Source organism: Lithobates pipiens, unplaced genomic scaffold, assembly GCF_037356315.1.
Source record: "Lithobates pipiens isolate NorthernLeopardFrog02 unplaced genomic scaffold, aLitPip1_a1.2 Scaffold_41, whole genome shotgun sequence".
Taxonomy (NCBI): domain Eukaryota; kingdom Metazoa; phylum Chordata; class Amphibia; order Anura; family Ranidae; genus Lithobates; species Lithobates pipiens.
The window spans coordinates 5,190,310-5,213,771 of record NW_027507861.1 but is presented as its reverse complement, the minus strand read 5'-3'; the positions used below and the strand labels follow the sequence as shown (position 1 = coordinate 5,213,771).

The 23,462-nt window shown below is 42.2% G+C and overlaps 1 pseudogene; it reads right to left on the bottom strand.

The window, feature by feature from the left end:
- The window catches only part of LOC143956787 (uncharacterized), an 802,170-nt pseudogene that overhangs the window by 381,480 nt on the left and 397,228 nt on the right, over window positions 1-23,462 (bottom strand).

The following is a 23,462-nucleotide window of genomic DNA, read 5'->3' as shown; positions in this document are numbered from 1 at the left end:
AGTTCAGTCCCCAGAAGTGGTAGGAATATGACCTCACACTCAGCCCCTAATCTCTTGTAGGTGTGCTGTGTGAATAGTCTATGGAGAGGAGTAATAGCTAAACAGAGAATGAAGATAACAAGAACATCCATTCTACACCTGATGAGATCCCCGAGACTTTCATCAGAACCAGACGGAATACAATTAGCCAGCTGAACTGAAGTGATACTGTTAAATACATCCCATAAACAGCAGCAACCCAGTGTGGGAAGGCCTGTGGCAGCTTAGGGGATTGCTTTCTCACCAAACAGAAACTTCTTCCTCACTGGTGTCCCAGTCACAGACCTGCCTGCAAAAATGTCACCCGTGAGAGGAGATAAAATATGGAAAGGAGACATTTATCATGGGAGGGGAGGTTTGGAGAAGGTGTGCTTAGCTGGAGCCGTGACACCTGACTTATGGTGTATCAACAGTCAGAAGAACCTGGAATGGACTCTCTTAATGAGGCTTCAGAGGCTTTGCAAGATGCCACTTGACCCCATCCTAGTCCCTGGTACTGCGACAGTGTCAATCATGTATTAGCTCAGGATCTGGCAATGAAGAAAACACTTGGTAACATTGCCCAGTTAGTGAATGATGAAAATGCATTACATGTTCTGTTAAAGCTCCATAAAAAAGATAAATATATGAATTATGAGGAAAAAAAGTCAGTGCATCCGATCATTACATTCCAGTTTGCAGATTTTGTTTTTATAAAGTAGCATTTTATCTTTTCACTTCATCCCTACCTTATGGGATAACATTGGGGCTATGAAGCTAATGGAACACCCGCAACTCCTTTAATACCCCCTTCTTCCAGAGTTTCCTCTCTACAAGCTTCTCTGCTGAAGCTTGTGAATCCTCTGGTTGCAGATTATCCCGGTATTAACTGTAAACATTTGTCACATTCAGAGCATTAAAATGGCTTCTCTCCAGTGTGAACTCTCTGGTGTGTGTTAAGATTTGATTTCCGTGTAAAAGCTTTGCCACATTCAGAACACTGATATGGCTTCTCTCCAGTGTGAACTCTCTGGTGTTTGTTAAGATATGATTTTAGTGTAAAAGCTTTGGCACATTCAGAACACTGATATGACTTCTCTCCAGTGTGAACTCTCTGGTGTTTGATAAGATTTGATTTTAGTGTAAAAGCTTTGCCACATTCAGAACACTGATATGGCTTCTCTCCAGTGTGAACTCTCTGGTGTGTGATAAGATTTAATTTTAGTGTAAAAGCTTTGCCACATTCAGAACACTGATAGGGCTTCTCTCCAGTGTGAACTCTCTGGTGTGTGATAAGATTTAATTTTAGTGTAAAAGCTTTGCCACATTCAGAACACTGATAGGGCTTCTCTCCAGTGTGAACGCTCTGGTGTGTGATAAGATTTGATTTTAGTGTAAAAGCTTTGCCACATTCAGAACACTGATATGGCTTCTCTCCAGTGTGAACTCTCTGGTGTGTGAAAAGGTATGTCTTGGTTGTAAAAGCTTTGCCACATTCAGAACACTGATATGGCTTCTCTCCAGTGTGAACTCTCTGGTGTATGATCATATCTGACTTCTGTGTAAAAGCTTTGCCACATTCAGAACACTGATATGGCTTCTCTCCAGTGTGAACGCTCTGGTGTGCGATAAGATTTGATTTTAGTGTAAAAGCTTTGCCACATTCAGAACACTGATATGGCTTCTCTCCAGTGTGAACTCTCTGGTGTCTGATAAGGTTTTTCTTGGTTGTAAAAGCTTTGCCACATTCAGAACACTGATATGGCTTCTCTCCAGTGTGAACTCTCTGGTGTATGATAACATCTGACTTCTGTGTAAAAGCTTTGCCACATTCAGAACACTGATATGGCTTCTCTCCAGTGTGAAACCTCTGGTGTGTAATAAGTTTTGAGTTTGATGTAAAAGTTTTATCACATTCAGAACACTGAAATGGTTTCTCTTTATTGTGAATCTTCTGGTGTGTGATACGTTTTGCCTCCATTGTAAAACCTTTGTTGCGTTCCAAACAAGAAATATCTTCTGAAATGACTCCTCTTATGTATACATGGGATGGACTTTACTATAAAGCCATTGTCACTTCCAGAACACTGACATGACTTCTCTCCTGTTGTCCTCTGAGGCTGGATCAATGTTGAAAAGTATCCAAAATATTTATGACTTTTAGAACATGGATATGTCTTGAATCCTTTGTGAATGCTCCAGTGAACTGCAATAAAAACTTTCAGTCACTTATAACACCGAAATGGATCATTTCCAATGTGACTTTGTTTTATTGATGAAGACCAGCATGACCAAAAACTTGGTTCCTCAGTCCACCTGTACAGAAAAAAAAAAAAAAACAGAATTCTGTAAAAAAAAGGGTTTTAATAAAATTACTTTATTTTTTAACATTTTATATTAACTGCTTCCCACTCAGCCTATTGTAATATGACGGGCAAAAGGAGCCATATTTTTCTGGGAGATTTTTCTACATGGACATTCCAACATGTAAATCACTTTGCTTGTAGAGCAATTAATAAATCTTTTCATTTTAAATGTTTTGGATCGATCTGAATCAGTGAATATCTGAGGAACATGTGAGGTACATTGAATGAAAGTACAAATGAGTGAATTAGTAGATAGAGAATATTGAAAAAGTGCAGACATGTGACCCCTGATAGTGCTAAGGGTTAAATATATTTCTACCCAGAACAAGCAAAAATTAAAAAAAATACGGTCAACTGAAAAGTGTTATGGGAAAACTCCCAACGTTTCAAACCAACAAAATGAAACCTTCTGCATGTGCTGATCAATCTTGAAGGAAATAGATTGAGGATCTTTATAGAAGAGCTCCAGTTTCCCAACAAAATTAACCGCATACCGACCAGCTGCCGCAGTTCTACTTCAGCAGCAAGGCTTGGCTGCGCGAATCACCATTATGGTACGTTGGCGCCATAAATGGGCACTAGGGGGTGCTCGCGTGCCACCGGGGGTGCGCACACGCTTCCGCTCATTCCCCGAGCTGATGCCAGTGCGGTCTCAATCACCTCTGGGCTCCTACGATCGCTCGGGACACATGGAGAACCCGGAACTGTGTGTGTGTAAATACACAGTTACCGGTTTTCTGAGTAGTGAACGGAGAGATCGTCTGTTCATACAGAGTATAAACAGTGATCTGTTAGTTTCCCTACACAGTCCCATTCCCCTTCAGTTAGAACATGTACTAGGAACACATTAACCCCTTCACTGCCCCCCAGTGTTAACCCCTTCACCACCAGTGACATTTTTACAGTAATCAATGCCATTTTAATTGCACTGATTGCTGTATTATTGCCAATGGATCCAAAAATGTGTCAAAATTGTCCGATGTGTCCGCCATAATGTTGAAGCCACTATAAAAATCACTGATCGCCGCCATTACTAATAAAAAAATAAAATAATAAAAATGCCATAAAACTATCCGCTATTTTGAAGACGCTCTAACTTTTGCGCAAACCAATAAATGACCGTTTATTTCAATTTTTTTTACCAAAAATATGTAAAAGAATACATATCGGTCTAAACCGATGAAAAAAAGTTTTTTTTTTAAATATTTTTTGGGGATATTTATTATAGCAAAATGTAAAATATAATGCTTTTTTTTAAAAAAATTGTTGCCGTTTTTTGTTTATAGTGCAAAAAATAAAAACCGCAGAGGTGATCAAATACCACCAAAAGAAAGTGGGACAAAAAGGACATCAATTTTTTCGGGAGCCATGTTGCAGGACCTCACAATTGTCAGTTTAATCGACACAGTACCAAATCGCAAAACGTGGTCTGGTCTTTGGCCAGCAAAATGGTCCGGGGCTTAAAGTGGTTGTATAGTCTAAATTTGAACCTTTACCTACAGGTAAGCCTATAATAAGGTTTACCTGTATGTAAAAAAAAAATCTCCTAAACCCGTATGGTTTAGGAGATATTCCCTTCATAATGAGCCGCTAACTGCAGTGGCGCATGCGCACAGGGGATTCTCGGCTGGAAGCCCGGCAGACGCCAGACCCTGCCGGGAGGAAATCTCCCCCACACGTGCATGGGAGTGACTACATCATGGCTCCAGACACTCACAGCGCTGGAGTCCCGATACCCAGAAGACACGCCAAGGGAACATGTCAGCTCCCTCAGCGTGCATCGGGTGAGATGTCGGGGCCTCGTTCTAAGGCAAGTATTTCATAATGAGCTAGTATGCAGTGCATACTAGCTCATTATGCCTTTTCCCTTACAGGTGTGTAAAAAAAATTTCAGCGGGTATACAACCGCTTTAAGTGGTTAAGAGTCAGCAGCTATAGCTGTTAATATAAGGAGACTTACCTTTCCAGGGATCCAGTGATGTCCTCACCTAAACCAATGGTCTTTGGGTGAAGGCACCAGCATCTCAAGTAAGGTAACAGGAAGTGATGCCTTTCGACCTTCACAGTCAGTTTTCTACTGCGCATGCGGGAGCCGCTCTGCACCTTGTGAATGGTCCTGCAGTCTTCTGGGACCTGTGATGTGTACCAGAAGACTGCGGGGGGGGGAGAGGGGGATGAACTTCCAGCTCAGACTGCGGTGATCTGATCTGGAAGTGAGCGGGTACCTGCCAAAATCAGGTACTCACCCCCCTCAAAAAAGTGCCAAATGTGTCAGTGGAGGGGGGAGGATGCTAGACATGTGCAAAAGGAAAAAAATATATAGTTTTTTAGTTTTAATTAATTAATTTCATTTAGTTATATTTGCTAAATTCATTAAATTAGTTTTCGGATTTTGTTTTGTTTTCTACCGAATTAGAAAAATCAGTCGCATTCAAAAATATTTCAACCAAATTCGAAAATATTTCTACCGGATTCAAAATTATTTCAACCGGATTCGAAAATATTTTGCGAACCCATATTTAGGGCCATGTATCTCGAGGTCACTTGGTGCTAGAAACCCCAAATTTGGAGATGTTGTCGTGCTAGTTCTACTGTGTTTGCATACCAAATTTGGGGTTTCTAGCTATAAGTGGCCCCGAGATACGTGGCCCCAAATTCGGGTTGCAAAACGTCATTCTCTGCTGCAGAAAAGTATTTGGCATATTGCCCATATCTGGGGTCACTTGGTGGCAGGTGACGTGGCAAGTGGACAATACACAACTTGTGGCAGGTGACGTGGCAAGTGGACAATGACATACAGCATATGTACTTGTCTTGCGATCGACATCCGTGACTTCTTCAATCAGACATGCTGACAACTTCATTGATGTGATAAATATAAATGAAATAAGATGTGTGTGTTTTTTGCACTGTACACTGCAAGTATGAGAAGTGGATACGATAGATGTATATAAGTAACTAACCATCTTCTAAAATTGCTAATTCAAATAGAAAAGATTAGAATAGAATAGAAAAAAAATATATAATAGAATAGAATAAAATAGAAAGAATATACAACCATCTTCTGAAATTCGAATTTGAATAGAATACATTTTGAATTTCGAATAGTATGAATTCAAATTTTTTAATTAATTAATTTTAAATTTGGATAGAAAAGATTATAATAAAATAGAAAATAGACTAGAAAAAAAGATAGAACAGAACAGAACAGAATATATTATATTCTTTTCTATTCTTTTTCTAGTGTATTTTTTATATTCTATTAAAATCAATAGAACAGAATAGAATATAGATATTATCTATTTCATTTTTAATTTTTTTGCAGATTACTATTTCTTTTAATAAGATTTCCTGCAGACTATTAGCGTCCATTTCATTTTTTTGCAGATCTCCTGCAGACTCTTAGAATCAATTTCATTTTTCTGTTTTTGCAGATTACTATTTATTTCCATCAGATCTCCTGCAGTATATTAACATATATTTCATTTTTTGCAAATCTCATGCAGACTATTAGCATCTATTTATTTTATTTTTTTGCAGATTTCTATTTATTTCCATCAGATCTCCTGCAGACTATTAGCATTTATATAATGTTTTTGCATATCTCCTGCAGACTATTAGTATATATTTAATTTTCTCATCAGATCTACAGACTATAAGCATCTATTTATTTTTTCTTATCTCCTGTAAACTATTAGCAGCCATTTCCCTGTGTTTAGAGATATAAACGGTGATGATGTCTCTCTTGTTGTCTCTTCCTCATACCGTTCCTCCATTCATAAATGAAATAAATGCTAATAGTCTGCATGAGATATGCAAAAAAATGAAATAGGTGTTAATATACTGCAGGAGATCTGATGGAAATAAATAGTAATCTGCAAACAAAATGAAATTGATTCTAACAGTTTGCTGGAGATCTACAAAAAAAAGTGAAATGGCTGTTAATAGTCTACAGGAGATCTGCTAAAAAAGAAATAGATGCTAATAGTCTGCAGGAGATCTGGTGAGAAAACAAAATAGATACTAATAGTCTGCAGGAGATCTTCAAAAAATGAAATAGATGCTAATAGTCTGCAGGAGATCTTATGGAAACAAATAGTAATCAGCAAGAGAAATTAAAAAGGAAATAGATAGTATCTATATTCTATTCTATTTTTTTCTATTCTATTCTCTATTTCCATTCTAATCTTTTCTATTCAAATTCAAATTCATTCTATACGAAATTTGAATGTTCGTAAGAAATATATATTTATATATAACCATCTTTCGAAATTCGAATTTAGTATATAATGATTTTGATTTTAATAGAAAAGATTATAATAAAATAGAAAAAATAGACTAGAAAAACAATAGAACAGAACAGAATAAAATATAATATATTCTGTTCTGTTCTATCATTTTTCTAGTCTATTTTTTCTATTTTATTATAATCTTTTCTATCCAAATTTAAAATTAATCAATTTAAAAATTTGAATTCATACTATTCGAAATTCAAATTTGTTCTATTTGAAATTCGAATTTCAGAAGATGGTTGTAGATTCTTTCTATTTTATTCTATTCAATTATATTTTTTCTAATCTTTTCTATTTGAATTAGAAATTTTAGAAGATGGTTAGTTACTTATATACATCTGTCACATCAACTTCTCATACTTGCAGTGTACAGTGCAAAACACACACATCTTATTTCATTATATTTATCACATCAATGAAGTTGTCAGCATGTCTGATTGAAGAAGTCACGGATGTCGATTGCAAGGCAAGTACATATGCTGTATGTCATTGTCCACTTGCCACGTCACCTGACACAAGTTGTGTATTGTCCACTTGCCTCAACACCTGCCACAAGTTGTGTATTGTCCACTTGCCTCAACACCTGCCACGAGTGCCACATGACCAGCCAAGAGTGCCACGTGACCTGCCACGAGTGCCACATGACCAAGTTGTGGATTGTCCACTTTCCACGTCACCTGCCACCTGTGGGGTTCCTAGCACCAAGTGACCCTGAGATATGGGCAATATGCCAAGTACTTTTCTGCAGAAGACAATGACATTTTGCGACCCGACTTTGGGGCCACGTATATTGTAGCTAGAAACCCCAAATTTGGTATGCAAACACAGTAGAACTAGCACTACCAAATTTGGGGTTTCTAGCACCAAGTGACCCCAAGATATGTGGCCCCAAATTCGGGTCACAAAATGTCATTCTCTGCTGCAGAAAAGTGCTTGAGATTTTGCGACCCGACTTTGGGCCCCCGTACCTCGGGATCACTTGGTTCTAGAAACCACAAATTTGGAGATGTTGTAGTGCTAGTTCTACTGTGTTTGTATACCAAAGGGTTTATAGCTATAAGTTGCCCCGAGATACGTGGCCCCAAATTCGGGTCGCAAAATGTCAAGCACTTTTCTGCAGCAGAGAATGACATTCTGCAAACCGAATTTGGGGCCAAATATCTCGGGGCCACTTTATAGCTGTAAGTGGCCCTGAGGTACGTATCTCAGGTCACTTGGTGCTAGGAACCCCATAACTTGTAGCATGTGATGTGGCAAGTGGACAATCCACAACTTGGTCACGTGGCACTTGTGGCAGGTGACGTGGCACTCGTGGCCGGTCAAGTGGCACTCATGGCCGGTCATGTGGCACTCGTGGCAGGTGTCGTGGCAAGTGGACAATACATAACTTGTGGCAGTTGATGTGGCAAGTGGACAATACACAACTTATGACAGGTGACGTGGAAGGTGGACAATCTACAACTTGGTCACATGACAGGTTACATGGAACTTTTTGCCGGTCACGTGGCACTCATGGCAGGTGTCATGGAACTTGTGGCAGGTGTCATGGCAAGTGGACAATACGCAACATGTGGCAGGTGATGTGGCAAGTGGACAATACACAACTTGGGGTTGGGGTTAGGCTTAGGGTTAGGGTTATGGTTGGGGTTAGGGTTTCCCCTTGAAGAATAAGGCTTGGACTCAGTGATAGAATAAAAATAAATAGAAATATAATATTTTATACTATTCTGTTCAATTGTTTTTCTAGTCTATTCTTTTCTATTCAAATCTTTTCTATTCTAATTAATTCTATAGGAAATTTGAATTTCGGAAGATGGTTATAGATATATTTATATATATATATATATATATATATATATATATATATATATATATATATATATATATATATATATATATATATATATATATATATATATATAAAACTATCTTCTGAAATTCTAATGTAGCATAAAAATTTGGATCAAATTTGAATAGAAAATATTTGAATATAAAATAATAGAAAAGAAAAGACTAAGAATAGACTATAATAAAATATAATATATATTATTTTAGTTTCCATTGTTTTGAGTTATTTTCAAATCTATTCTCGAATTCAAATTTATACTATTCAAAATTATAATTTCGGAAGAAGGTCATTTTCTTCTATAGTATTTTATTACATTCTATTAAATTCTATTCTGTTCTTTACTATTCTTTTATTTTCATTCTATTGTGTTATTATTTTATATTCTATTTTACTGTATTCTTTTTTAAAAATCGTTTTATATTTTTTAGATTTTTATTCAAATTTGTTTTCAAATTTGATTTGAATTGTTTTCAAATTCGAATTTTTTCAAATTTGATTCAAATTTCGTCCGAATTCGGTTGAATTAGTTGGCATTGTAATTCGGTAATTCAGATGCATCCAAATGTCCGAATAATGAAAATTTGTCCGAATTTCGATTCGGAATGAAATGAAATTCACTTGTCTAGAGGATGCATACAAGTGTAATTTCCCCTTTAGGACCATTAACATGTGGTAATGTGAGTTCCCGCTACACAGAGATGTGAATGCAGCTTGACAGCTGAGTGACTCCATCCACTCCCTCCTATGTACTTCAATAAAGCTGGCCATACACTATGCAATCTGATTGTACAATGTGCTTTAGATGTACCATCATCAGATTGTATAGTGTATGGTGATCATTACAGAACCCAGGACATACTTCTCCTGATTTCAATATTACAGCTCTATCCACATCGGCTGTTGTCTGATCGTTCAGCTCCTGCACATTCTGCCAAATGAAAGATCTATAGCTGTGTATTTAGTGAGAACGGTGATCAGTGATTGCATAGGAAAAAATGTGCACCTGATGAGGTGGGTGGAAGGGGGAGGGTAGATGATGCAGGGTGTGTCACATCCCAAGGTGTGTCCAGGAAGTAATGGAGAAGTGATTATACAGCCAGCTGGACACTGAGGTAAGGGGGGTGTAAGATAAATAGAAAGAAGTATATTGGTACATGGGGGGCTGGGATTTAGGTGGGGAGGGGAACTTATCCTTTAAGTCAGCAATGTGAGGGGGTGCAGTGTTTGGGGTACACAGTGTTTATAGATTGTGAGGGGGAGGGGTGAAATGACGCAGTGAGGGTCTGGGACAATAAAGACCGCTCTTGGACAAATTGTCACCAACAACTGCCTGGTGAGGTCTAATGACCACAAAGCTACAAGATAAAATGTAAAATGTTCCAGAAGGGGGCGCTCTGTCAGGGGAGTGGGGGGCAGAGAAGAGTGATCTGGAGATCTAACCTCGGGACCATGGAGGGAACAGTAATTGGAGGTGTACTGTAGATCTGCTTCATTGCCGGGTTCACCTCCATTACAACCAACAAGAGATCTTCCATATACCAGCAAAGACAAGTGTGACCCCCAAATCTCATCCAGTCACCTTACATGAGAACATGTCCCCCCATCCCCCATCCTGTGTCAGGGTGAAAAGGGAGGATCTAGTCTGCCGGTCTGTAGTAAGTCTGGTGGAGAGGAGGGGGGGGGGGGGGGGGTATTAGGAATGTCATGTATATCAGCTGTGCTGGATCATTAGTGGCCCCAGACCTGCAATCCGGACAGTCCAGTATACAGACAGAGGGGGGGGGTTTACTAAAGGGGAATAGGCTGTTCAAAGAATGTGGTGAAATGTCACTTTGTAATGAATATCCAATCACGTGCAAAGAAATAAACACATGGAATGTTACTTAGACATGGTTGGATGATGGAAGTCAGCAGAGCTCCGCCTCCTTCACTGACCACTTGTCTACCAATGTACATTCTTCATCCTTCTGATAATAAAGAGGTTAATAGAGAAAGGAGCTTTGTATTACTCTCAGCCAGTGATTGGCTGTCATGTAGAGGTGATCAGGGCAAGTGGAGAACCGGCCAATCACAATACAGGGAATGTGCCGCCCCCCCCCCCTTGGTAAGCCGAGGCACCCACTCCTACCAGACCGCACCCTCCATCCGCTCTGGGAACCCAAAACCAGGACAGCAATGGCTCTGTCCTAGCCCATCGGCCATCTTGGTCCACCCAGGCACAGCCACAGGACTCCCCCGGCACCCGGAGCATACCCCCTGTACCCCCCCCAGCAGGTTCTACCGGGACCTGGTCCATTCTGACCCTAGCCCATCCATAGCCACTGATAATCGCTTCTGCTCTAGCTAGCTAGACGAGGAAGACTGCGGCTGCGGATGAGCTCCAGCCCACGCCAGCCCACCTCCCAGCTCACCCACACCTCCATTCAGCAGGCCGGCGTGCCCTTCCCAGCTTAGAACACCGCTGCCTTAGCAACCAGACCACACCGCAGAGGCACCGGGTGTCACATCAAGCCAGGACTGCCCCACCCAGATGTAGCTACATCACTGGTAAGGTAAAGTAAGCAGTGCCCTCTTCTCCCAGCCCCCTCTAATTGCCTCTCTTCTTCTCTGGACTAGTGCCGAATACCAGCCTCCATTCAAACAATCCTAGGGAAAGAACAACTACTAAAGACCGACCCAAAATCAACCATAAAACACAGGAAGATACCAACTCAACCACAACAATTAGCATGCGCCATGATCAACACCAGGTCGGCAGTCAAACAGACTGGAAGTGCACAATTTCATCACCCAAAACATATTATACATATACAAATACAAATAGATTGCCTCTTCATCACGGAAAGCTGGCTAACACCCGACTGCAACACCATCCTAACGGAATTGGTGCCTGAAAACGACAGGATCCTAACTGAGCATAGGAAAGGAAAAAAAGGAGGAGGCCTAGCAGTGATTTTTAAATCTCACCTGGTGCTCACCAAACCAATTTTACAGAACTCAGTGCCTTTCATGGAGACACTGACTCTATATCTTCAATCAACACCCCAATACACCATTCACATACTTCTGTGCTACAGACCACCAGGACCAAAGACTAATCTGCTTACACCCCTCACTGAATTAATTTTCGATACACACCCTGAAAACCAAAAACTTTCTGGTACTTGGGGACTTTAACCTCTGGGCAAACTCTACCCAAGACCCTATTGCAACCGCCTGCATCAACCAACTGGAAGAACTGGGTCTTCAGCAACTGATAAAGACTCCCACACATGGCTCAAGTCACACCCTGGACCTCATCTTCAAACAAAATATCAACATCAACATACTCGACAGCATACCACTACCATGGATGGACCACCACGCCATGAAATTTAAAATCTTCACGAAACACCACCCTCCAAAAATGGAAACATCTGACAACAACTCATTGGACCAGATTGCATAAGAAACTACACTCCAAAAACTTCAAAACCACATTGTCAAACAAAATAGCAACACTGAATTTAAGTCACGCATTGGAACTAACACTCAACTCCTTAAACAAGCCATTGCTACAAACAGCAGATGCAGTGGCTCCAAAATGCTGAACACATAATCAGGAGAAAAAACTCGGGATGCTTCAATAGCACTCTCACTCTACTCAAACAAGAACGCAGAAGAGCTGAAAGAGTGTGAAGAAGAAATCCTACCAGGGAAAACCACACAAACTACAAAGGACTAACGGAGAAATATCACAAAGCAATCTTCAATGCTAAAAAAGGTTATTTTCTTGAAGACCATCTCATCGGCCTTAAACCGTCCTCAGAAGCTTTTCAAAATAGTCGCTCAGTCGATGAACCCCACCTGCTTAGAGCCCCCAGCAAACGAAACCCAAGACTTCTGTAATGAGTTATCAGATTTTTTCATCGATAAAATCGACAACATCTGGAAAACAATTCATCAGAAAAAAACAACCAACCTCATTCAACCAAAGTAAAAAGAAGATATCAACACGAACATCCCACAAACACCGACGTTTTCTCTGACCCCAATCACCATGGACACAACTATAAACATCATCAAAAACCTCAGAGACAGCACATCACCAATTGACATCCTCCCCACAAAACTCCTGAAAGAATGTTCTGACATCTAGGCTCCCACCATAACTCACCATACCTCATAAATCAATCATTTAAAGAAGGGATGGTTTGGGGCGCCCTCAAACAAGGCACTGTCAAACCCCTGCTAAAGAAACCCAACCTTGACCCTCAAGACTCTAACCACCGCAGACTGATAACAAGCCATAACACCATCTCCAAGATTATGGAGAAAGTGGTAGTACAACAGCTACAACGCCACCTGGACACAGACAAACTCCTGGACTGGCTGCAATCAGGCTTCTGCCCAGGCTTCTGCCCAGGCCATGGAACAGAAACAGCACTCCTCAAGATATGGGACGACTCCCTCAAAGCAGCAGATGACGGAGAATCATGTCTCCTGGTTCTGTTGGACCTCAGTGCAGCGTTCGACATAGTGGACCACAATACTCTACTCATCTGCCTCACAGAAGTAGCAGGAGTCACAGATTCTACAATGGTTTGCATCTTTCTTAGGAAATAGTTCTCAGACAGTTACACTAGGAGCATTCACCTCTGAAACCCAGGCAATCTCTTGTGGAGTCCCTCAAGGACCTCCCTTGTCACCAGTGCTCTTCAACATATACATCCGCCCACTCCTGCAAATCATCAGAATATCAGACCTCTGCTTCCACTTATATGCTGACGACACGCATCTCTACTTTTGTATCACCGGACAAAAAGATCATCATCAGCAACTAGAAAAATGCCTCACTTTGATAGACGACTGGATGACCACAAGCTCCTTCAAACTCAAGAAATTGACAACAGAGCTTCTTATCCTACACGCAAACCAAAATTCCCGAACCAAGACCCCTTGGGCACCATCTTTGGACAGACCATCTCTCCAAGGATCAAGGCCAAGAGTCTCGGAGTCATTTTTGACTCAGAAATGTCAATGGAAGCACAAATAGGATCAGTAGTCAGCGGATCCCACCATCTCCTCCGCCTTATACGTAGACTCATTCCCTTCATTCCTAAAGAGGACAAAAAATTCACGACTTGACTAAGCAAACTCCCTCTATATAGGGCTACCCCAATATCAACTTGTGCACTTACAACTCATCCAAAACACGGCGGCAAGACTGATAACAGGAAAAAAAAACCTGGGAATCCATCTCCCCTTCCCTGAGGAGCATACATTGGCTAACTGTAAAAAATCGGATCACATTTAAGACCCTTTGCCTCACCCACAAATGCACACATGGAGACTCTCCTTAATAACTACGTGAGAAAATAAAACACTAAACACCCAATCGCAGCCTTTGTTCATCTAACCAAAACCTTCTCCACATTCCCAAATCCTGTTACAAATCAAAGGGAGAACGGAGATTCGCAGTCCAAGAACCATGGCTATGGAACGCCCTACCGACTCACATCCGCATGGAAGAAAACCATCTGGCTTTCAGGAAAAAACTCAACACCCACTTTTTCTCAGATGCTTGACAACACAATGAGAATCTAATGCCTTGAGGTGATTCAGTTCACATTTTTAGTGCTTTAAAAGTTATTCATTCATTCGTTACAGACTATGGTATCGGGGTACAGGAATGTGGGGGGTCAGACAACACAAGGGGTATCACCTTCTGTTGTATATCCCCAGAAATCAACCCAGAATTCTGGCAGATTGTCAGGAGGACCCCAAGTTCCTAGCCAAGACAGGGATAACAGCTGTATAACAGCACACACTCTATTATCCCACCACTGCCACACACATGACAAGGATGAAAGCCCACGGGAACTAAAAAACTAGGAGAGGACCTTGTATAGTGGAGGAGGGAAGGAGAGGGAGATTATTGTGATATACTCTGCAATACCTCTGACCAACACTAGAGGGAGACTCCACCCATAGCTAGTTGGCTGACCACATACAGGCAGATACAAATCTTACATACAATCTGGTGCACTATGGGGGTTGGGGATCAGTCTAGTAATCATCACACACTTCTGGGGTTCCTCAGACTCCCCTACAAGCTAGAGTCCTTGTGTTACTCCCTCTTTCCACTATCCACGTACATCCCCACACCAGACACAGGACAGGGGACAGTGTGGGGTCGGGGGGCAGTTAGGGGGAGTAGATGTGGATGTTGAGGAAAAAGTGTGCATTTTCAGTGGTTAGTGTGGGGGAAGGGGGATGCCTGCTGTTATCAGTGGATTAAATACATGGGGGGGGGGGTGTTGGGCATTAGTGATTAGTAGAAAAAACGGGGCAAGAACAAGGGGGAGACAGTGGTTCTAAATAGAGAGACAGGAGGAACTGTTGCTAAAATAGCTTTGCAGCAACAGTGGGGGACCAAAAGTGTAAAAAGGGAGCAGTGAGGGGGCAATACGAGGCACAGGGGGTGGACAGGAGAATGTGAGGGACAGGGGAAGGATGGTAAAGATGTGGGGTAAACTGGAAGGAAGTGAGGAAACAAGGAGCTGAATAGGAAGGCAGTGGGGTGGAATGGGTGGTCAGTGGGAGATGAATACCTGGCTGATGGTGTCCTGTTCAGGAGGTTGATGTGAAGCTCCTCTGATGAGTCTTCTATAGTTGGGGTCCTCTCGGATGGTCCCTCTTGGCTCATCTGATGAGTCTTCTATGGTTGGGATCCTCTCGGATGGTCCCTCTTGGCTCCTCTGATGAGTCTTCTATGGTTGGGGTCCTCTTGGATGGTTCCTCTTGGCTCATCTGATGAGTCTTCTATGGTAAGGTGACTTCTGACTCTTTCCAGCACGTGACTGGACATGAAGGGGGAAATCTCTCCCAACTCTCGGCTTCTCTTCCTCCTGCTCACAAGTGTCCACAATCAGGGGAAAGTTCTCCTCCGTGTCCCTGATGGAATATGGAGGCTTCTTCCTGGCTGAGAGGTGTGAGGGACGTTCTTTGTCTGCACTACAGATGTGGGAAGACTCCAATCACATTGTGAGCCAGCTTCCTCACAGGGGGCCCCTCCCTCACAGATGCCCTGGGGCCACACTGACTATAAACACAGTGTGGGGGAGGAGGGGGTTAACAAAAGAGGACCCCTCCCTCCATTCTCTGGGATGACACAATAGAATCTCATTACAGATTTGTTATGTGAAGAAGGTTTGTTGGATGTTCTTCTGGTTAGGGGAGGGAAATTAACATTGATTATTGAGTGCAGAGAGCAGAAGGGAGGGGATTGGGAGGAGCAGGATGGGGAATTTTTCTCCAAGGAATGAATTTCTAGCAGTGAATGTGGTTTTCATTCAGTAAATTCCATTCATTCCAAAATGAGATGATAAAAGGAAATGAAATGTTGAACTCCTTCTGAGCGCCATTCATCAATCCATGGAATGTAGTGAGAAGATTTCTCCAAATTCTCCTTCAATAATCTCCTAGTGTATGAGGAGCTTTCCCTTTCTTGTGTCCTCTTCCTTCCTCCGCTGATCACACTGGTGTCTTCAGAGAGATCCGGAGCTGAGCTCTCACATCTCTCAGGACTCTCATATTGCACACACCGGGGGATCACCTCATACACTTCATCTTCTACATGTGCTGGACGCCATGACACTCATTTCTTAGGGAAAACTTTCTTCCGGAGATCTTACAGGAGATGAAAGGAATGTTGTATGATGCATGTGTGAGATGAGGCACATGACATCACACGCTCCATCTTCTGCATGTGCGGTATAACATACATTTTCATATTGCTGGTGTGGGGGAGGGGCGGTATGGCGCGCAGCGACACAGAGGCTGGTGCGGCTACTCCAATGAGTGTGTGAGAGGCTGTGAGAGCCATGAGAGTGAGGCCGCGTACACACGCGGGGACTGTTCGCTCAACTTTGTCCGCTGAACAGTGTTTCGGCGGACAGTCTGCTCGTGTGTGGGCTTCAGCGGACAGTTTCAGCGAACAGTCTGACGAACAAAGTTTTTCGGAATTTCCGAAAAACTGTCCGCTGAAACTTTGTTTGAGCGAACAGTCCCCTCGTGTGTAGGCTTGTTCGTCAAACTAAGTTCCGCGCATGCTCCGAAAGGATTTACACGCCGAAAGTTGTATTGCAGTGTATAGGACGTCGTATTTTTCGTCCCGTCGTACGTGCCGTTCACGTCATCGCGCAAGTTTCATCGGACTGTTCGTTCGTCGTGTGTGGCCAAGTCCGTCCATGCTAATTTTGAGCGGACTGTCCGCTGAAACTGTTTGACGAACAAAGTTGAGCGAACAGTCCCCGCGTGTGTACGCGGCCTCAGAGTGCTGAGGAGCCGAAGTTGTGAGTGAGACAAGTCCAAAGCCTATGAGAGTGAGACCGGCAGTGTGCTGGAGCTGAGTAAAGCCGACTCCTTTGATATAGTGCAGTGCCAACGCCTGTGGTCAGCCGTTCTCCTAATATCATCAAGCAGCAAATGGCGTGTAGTGTGCCTGGAGCTCGCAACCTGGATTGTCTGGAGAGGTCGGAGAAGGAGAAACAGGGAGCGTGGCAGAACCAGCTGGACTGTGGAAATATGTCATAAACCATCTTCACAGCATAAGGAAACAGTGATTGCACTGAGTGGGAGATTTATAGGAGCAGTGACCACCGTGAAGGAGGTAGGATTCGGTCGCCACCATAAAGGAGGTAGGAATCGCTCACCACCATGAAGGAGGTAGGAATCGGTCACCACTGGGAAGGAGGTAAGAATCAATAACCACTGTGAAGGAGGTAGGTATCGGTTACCACCATGAAGGAGGTAGGAAAATTGGTCCCCACCATTCACCAGTGTGAAGCAGGTAGGAATCGGCCACCACCGTGAAGGAGGTAAGAATCGATAACCACTGTGAAGGAGGTAGGAAAATTGATCACCTCCATGAAGGAGGTAGGAAAATCGGTCACCACCATGCACCACCGTGAAGGAGGTAGGGATCAGTCACCACCGTGAAGGAGGTAGGAATCGGCCACCATCATGAAGGAGATAGGAATTGGTCACCACCGTAAAGGATGTAGGAATCGGTGATCATTGCTGCTGATTGCTGGGAGATTGCTCCTAAAATCTGCCTCCATCTGCTGTTTTCTCTGATCGCTGTGTGGGATTGAAGGCTGCAGAAGGCATTGGAAAAGGATCAGAACGCTAATTGTCAGCTTGCCAAAGTGCTGTTTGTAAATTGAAACCAGTTTTATCCATTTTAACTAAGTTTATCTGGGTAGGTAAATAACAATGATAAACATTGTTCAGTTGGCGAAGGACGAGGAAATCTGCATTTAAAACCAACTGATTATTGACTGAGCCTAAATCAGGTATTACAACACAGGGCCTGGATTGGATGGTCTATGTGGTAAACGGCACAACGTGTCTTGTGGAACTAGTGACTGTTTAACCGGTTACCGACACGTGCACAACAATGTACGTTGGCAGAATGACACGGAAAGACAAATGGGTGTACCTGTACGTCCCTTTAAATTTGCCATTGTGCTATTGCGTGCGTGCCGGCGGCAGCTCTTGCCGGCCGGGAGCTCTGTGAGTCGGGTCGCAGGTCCCGCGGACTCAATGTCTGCGGGGGATACCGGCGATCGTCTCACGGAGAGGATTAACGGGGAGATACTAATGTAAACAAGCATCTCCCCGTTCTGCCTAGTGACAGGACACTGATCATATCTCCCTGTGATCGGGAGCTATGATCAGTGATGTGTCACACATGGCCCATCCCCCCTACAGTTAGAAACACTCCCCAGGATACACTAAACCCCTACAGTGCCACCTGGTGTTAACCACTTCACTGCCAGTCACATTTACAAAGTAATCAATGCAATTTTAATCTCACTGATCGCTGTATAAATGTGAATGGTCTCAAAATTGCACCAAAGTTGTCCGACGTGTCCACGATAATGTCATGATAAAAATCGCTGATCGCCACAATTACCAATAAATAATATATTAGTAAAAATGCCATAAAACTTTCCACTATTTTGTAGACGCTATAACTTTTGTGCAAACCACTCAATAAACGCTTATTGCAATTTTTTTTTACCAGAAATATGTAGAAGAATACATATCAGCCTAAACTGAGGAATAAAAAATGTTTTTTTATATATATTTTTGGGGGATATTTATTATAGCAAAAGGCAAAAAATAATGTGTTTTTTTTTTTCAAAATTGTCGCTCTTTTTTTGTTTATAGCGCAAAAAAATAAAAACTGCAGAGGTGATCAAATACCACCCAAAAAAAATCTCCATTTGTGGGAAAAAAAGGACATCGATTTTGTATGGGAGCCACATCGCACGACCGCGCAATTGTCAGTTAAAGCGACGCAGTGTCGAATCCCAAAAAGTGCCCTGGTCTTTGGCCAGCAAAATGGTCCGGGGCTGAAGTGGTTAATTTGGGATAACGTGTTTTTTTAGGAAGTATAGAGGGTTGGGGTGGCTTATGGTACTTTTTTTAATGTGTTATTTTTTGGATTATTTTCTGCGACTAGAGTTGACACCTCATCCCTTTAAACCCGAACACCTTTGAATTACACGGGTTCTGAGGCTAATTAAATGCAGATAAGGCACCGAGTGAGTTTAATTACCACCTTAGTCAGCCACAGAACCCGTATAATTAATATACGTTCAGGTGTAAAAGGGATGAGGTGGCCACCATTCCCTGCGACACTTGGGGCAGATGATGCTAAACTGCTATATAGTGGAAAAGAGTTATTGGACATTAGATTACAGTATAATGCATTATCTGGGAATGTCCCCGGGGGGGGGGGGGGGAGGGGATTTGATATCCCGAAGAATCTCATCCAATATATTGGGATCCCTTCATTTGGTAAAAGGCGTATTAGACGGAAGGAGAGGAAGCAGAAGCGAGGCTGTCGGGCAGGTGTGCTGGCAAGGTTGAGAAGACAAACCCACAGACCCCCCGCTGTCCAGTCTCTTTCTCTTAGCTTAGCTAGTCTTTCTCTCTCTTATTTTTTATTATATATTTGACAATAAAACAGTGACATCATACAACAATTGAGAGTCACGCAATATTACATCGTACGCATCGCTCGGTCATTTTGGAACACAAAGGTATATCTGGTAAATTTAAAAGACATGAAATTTCTTCATTTTATGGATCAATTGAACATATTTGTCCTTGACCATTTCTTGTTAATGGTGTCACCGCTGCGGTCCCGGCACCCCTAATGGGATCTGACTGTGCCACAGACCACAGGGCCACACCAGTAGATAGTAACTTTCATGTAACCATATGTCTTTTTTTATAATATATTCTATTAGGTGTAGCTCTCAAAACAGAACAGAAAAAGGAAAAGAAAAGTATAACTGCGTTAACATAAACCATTTTAACGTATTACATGTACCACCAAGTAATGTAAGTGAGTTCTCCAACTCTAATTGGTAGGATAGTGCGCTAGCCATGTTTCCCAACAGGAATTAAATCTGGACGTATTTTGGTTCCTAATGGCGAAGAATTTTTCATAAATATATTGTGTTTTGACTCCTATATATGACTTCTGATAAAAGAGGCGTGTCTTTAGATTTCCATTTAGAAGTTATAGTTAGCTTTGCTGCTATCAGTATGTTTGTAACTAGAGATCTATATTTTCCCGGGAGTGAGTGCACCCCTACGTTAAGGATGACCAGCTGTGGTGTGGGTATGATGGTTTCTCCTGTAACTTTATTTAGTAGGGAAAATACTTCCTTCCAAAACATTTTAACTACTTTACAGTTCCATAGTATGTGTAGGATGCCACCCCTTCCCCCACACTCCCTCCAGCAATTGGAGGAGGAGTCTGGGTAGATCTGTGCCAACCTCACTGGAGTTAAATAAGTCCTATATATTATTTTCAACATCAATTCCCAATGATTTACTCAGTGGGAATATTGAAAATGGGATTGGATGGCTGTTTGCCATTCCTTCTGCGTAAAGAGAGTTTCCAGTTCCCTTTCCCAATTTTGCATATTCGTGGATTTCTGGAATTTTCCACTGTACTGTAGCTTGTTGTAAAACCACAACAGTCCTTTTGTACTGTCTCGGTCTGACTTCAAGCATGACCAGATTTCTCTATGTATATTATAGTGTATCTTTGGGTTGTTTTTTTGAAAGTAAGTGAGTTGGATATGTGAGAATGAAGTGGGCTTAATGTGTTTAGTTACTAATTCTTTATAGGTCGGTATCCCTTCTCTTGTCCACTGGTGAGAATTATAATGAGGTATAACGTGTTCGCAAATCTGCAGTGGAAGATCTGTGCATTTATCTGTAGTATCTTGAGGTACTGTGGTATGAAGGTTCTTCCACGCTAAAAGTGTGGCGTCTATAGAGGGGAAGGGTTTATGAATTAATTCCATATGAGTCAGACTTGACAAGAGCAGTGCGGACAAATTCCTATTGCCCACCATGCGCCTCTCAACCTGGACCCATAGTTTGTCAGATTTGGGGTCTATCCATGCCTTCGTCTGGTCTAGGTGAGCTGCAAAATAGTCGTTTATGAGATTAGGGAAATTTACTCCTTCATTCAATTTTGTGTTTCAATAATATGGGAAATGAAATCTTGGTCATTTTCTTCCCCCATATAAAACGTCGAAATAGTTTATCTATTTCTTTAAAAAATTGGTCTGATACAACTATAGGTATGGTTCTAAAATAATATATGATTTAGGTAACAGTGTCATTTAAGAGCTGCTATTGTCCCTACCCAGGACAATTCATACTTTGAAATGTGCTGCAGGTCCTGTTTGATTTCCTCTTAGCCCTTGTACACACGGTCGGAGATTCCGACGGAATGTGTCCATTCGGACCGTTTTGTCGGATATTCCAACTGCGTGTGGTCTACATGGACTGATTCCATCGGAGTATCCGACAGATCAAGTTTTCCAACTTGTTGCTAAAATTTTCCGACAAAATGCTCCGATGTTTGTATTTATGTTTTAAATGAGTGGTGCTCTGATCGTAAACTTGAGGACACTTATTGCTAGCCAGATTTGGAATTTCTGCTGGTGAAGTGTAGACCTTTTTCTTTATCCAGAGATACAGTGGTTATCCTTACTGCGGCAGTGGAGGAATTATAGAGGTCACTGAGGTCGCCATGGTGACTGGGCCCCATGCTGCCATTTAGATAGGAATGGGGCAGCTGAGACCGAGCTCCCCGATCATCGGAAAGGTAATCGGCACTGTGTGGGGAGCTCATCACACTGATCTAAAGTGAAAGCACAGAGTGTGCTGTGCTCGTTGTCTCCCCCTACAGTGCAGTACCCGGCAGGAAGAGGTAAGGTAAAGCATTGCCGATTTTGAAAAGGCTTTATGTGTGTGTGTGTATGTGTGCGCATGTATGTGTGTGTTTATATATGTACAGTGGCGTGAAAAAGTGTTTGCCCCCTTCCTCATTTCCTGTTCCTTTGCATGTTTGTTACACTTAAGTGTTTCGGAACATCAAACCAATTTAAACAATAGTCAAGGACAACACAAGTAAACACAAAATGCAATTTGTAAATGAAGGTGTTCATTATTAAAGGTGAAAAAAATGCAAACCATCATGGCCCTGTGTGAAAAAGTGATTGCCCCCCTTGTTAAAACATACTATAACTGTGGTTGTCCACACCTGAGTTCAATTTCTCTAGCCACACCCAGGCCTGATTATTGCCACACCTGTTCACAATCAAGGCATCACTTAAATAGGAGCTGCTTGACACAGTAAGGTCCACCAGAAGATCCTTAACCACTTCCCACCCGGCCAATGCATATATACGGCCGGGTGGGAGCCGTCTATTCCTGACAGGCCGTTCAGGAACGTCCTTCAGGAATAGCGGGATCGCGCGCACGCGCGCTCGCGCAGCGGCGCAATCCCGATGTGCTCGTGTCACCCGGACACGGCACATCTCAGATCGGCAAGAGGGCTCTGTGATTGGCCCTCCTGATCACATGACGGCCGTGTCCAATCACGGCCGTCATGTGATGTAAACAAACAGCCAGTTGCTAGGCAATCGGCTCTCCTCTCCTCACACGGAAGTCACCGCTGAGGAGAGGAGAGCAGAACGCTGCAGCCGGCTGATGATCAGTGAGTATGGGCTGCTTTTTACAGCTTTTTACTCACTGATCATCAGTGTAGTGTCAACACACAACACACCACACAGTACAAACACAGTCCCCACATATGTCCCCAAAACACACATGTCCCCAAAACATACATGTCCCCAAATAATAAAAACACATGTCCCTAATAATAAAAACATGTCCCCCACATATGTCCCACTAAAATCACATGTCCCAATGATTATCTGCACACATATGTACGTGATCACCTGCACACATATGTACATGATCATTTGCGTACATATGTCCGTGATCACACAAACCAATTATTATACACTTAACGGAATTTTTTTTACCAAAAACATGTAGCAGAATACATTTTGGCTTAAATTTATGAAAAAATTTGATTTTATTGGATTTCTTTTCAAATAGAACAAAGAAAATATTGTTTTTTTTCCAAATTTCCGCTATTTTTGCGCTTATATCGCAAAAAAAAAAAACGGAGTCGTGAATAAATAACACCAAAATAAAGCTCTATTTGTGCGAACAAAATGATAACAATTTCATTTGGGTACAGTGTAGCACGACCGCGCAATTGTCACTGAAAGCGCTAGAGCGCTGAAAGCTGAAAATTGGGCTGGGAAGGAAGGGGGTGAAAGTGCCCTGTATTGTAGTGGTTAAAAGCTACACCTCATGCCGAGACCCAAAGAAATTCAGGAACAATTGAGAAAGAAAGTAATTGAGATCTATCAGTCTGGAAAGGGTTATAAAGCCATTTCCAAAGCTTTGGGAATCCAGCGAACCACAGTGAGAGCCATTATCCACAAATGGCGAAGACATGGAACAGTGGTGAACCTTCCCAGGAGTGGCCGGCCGCCC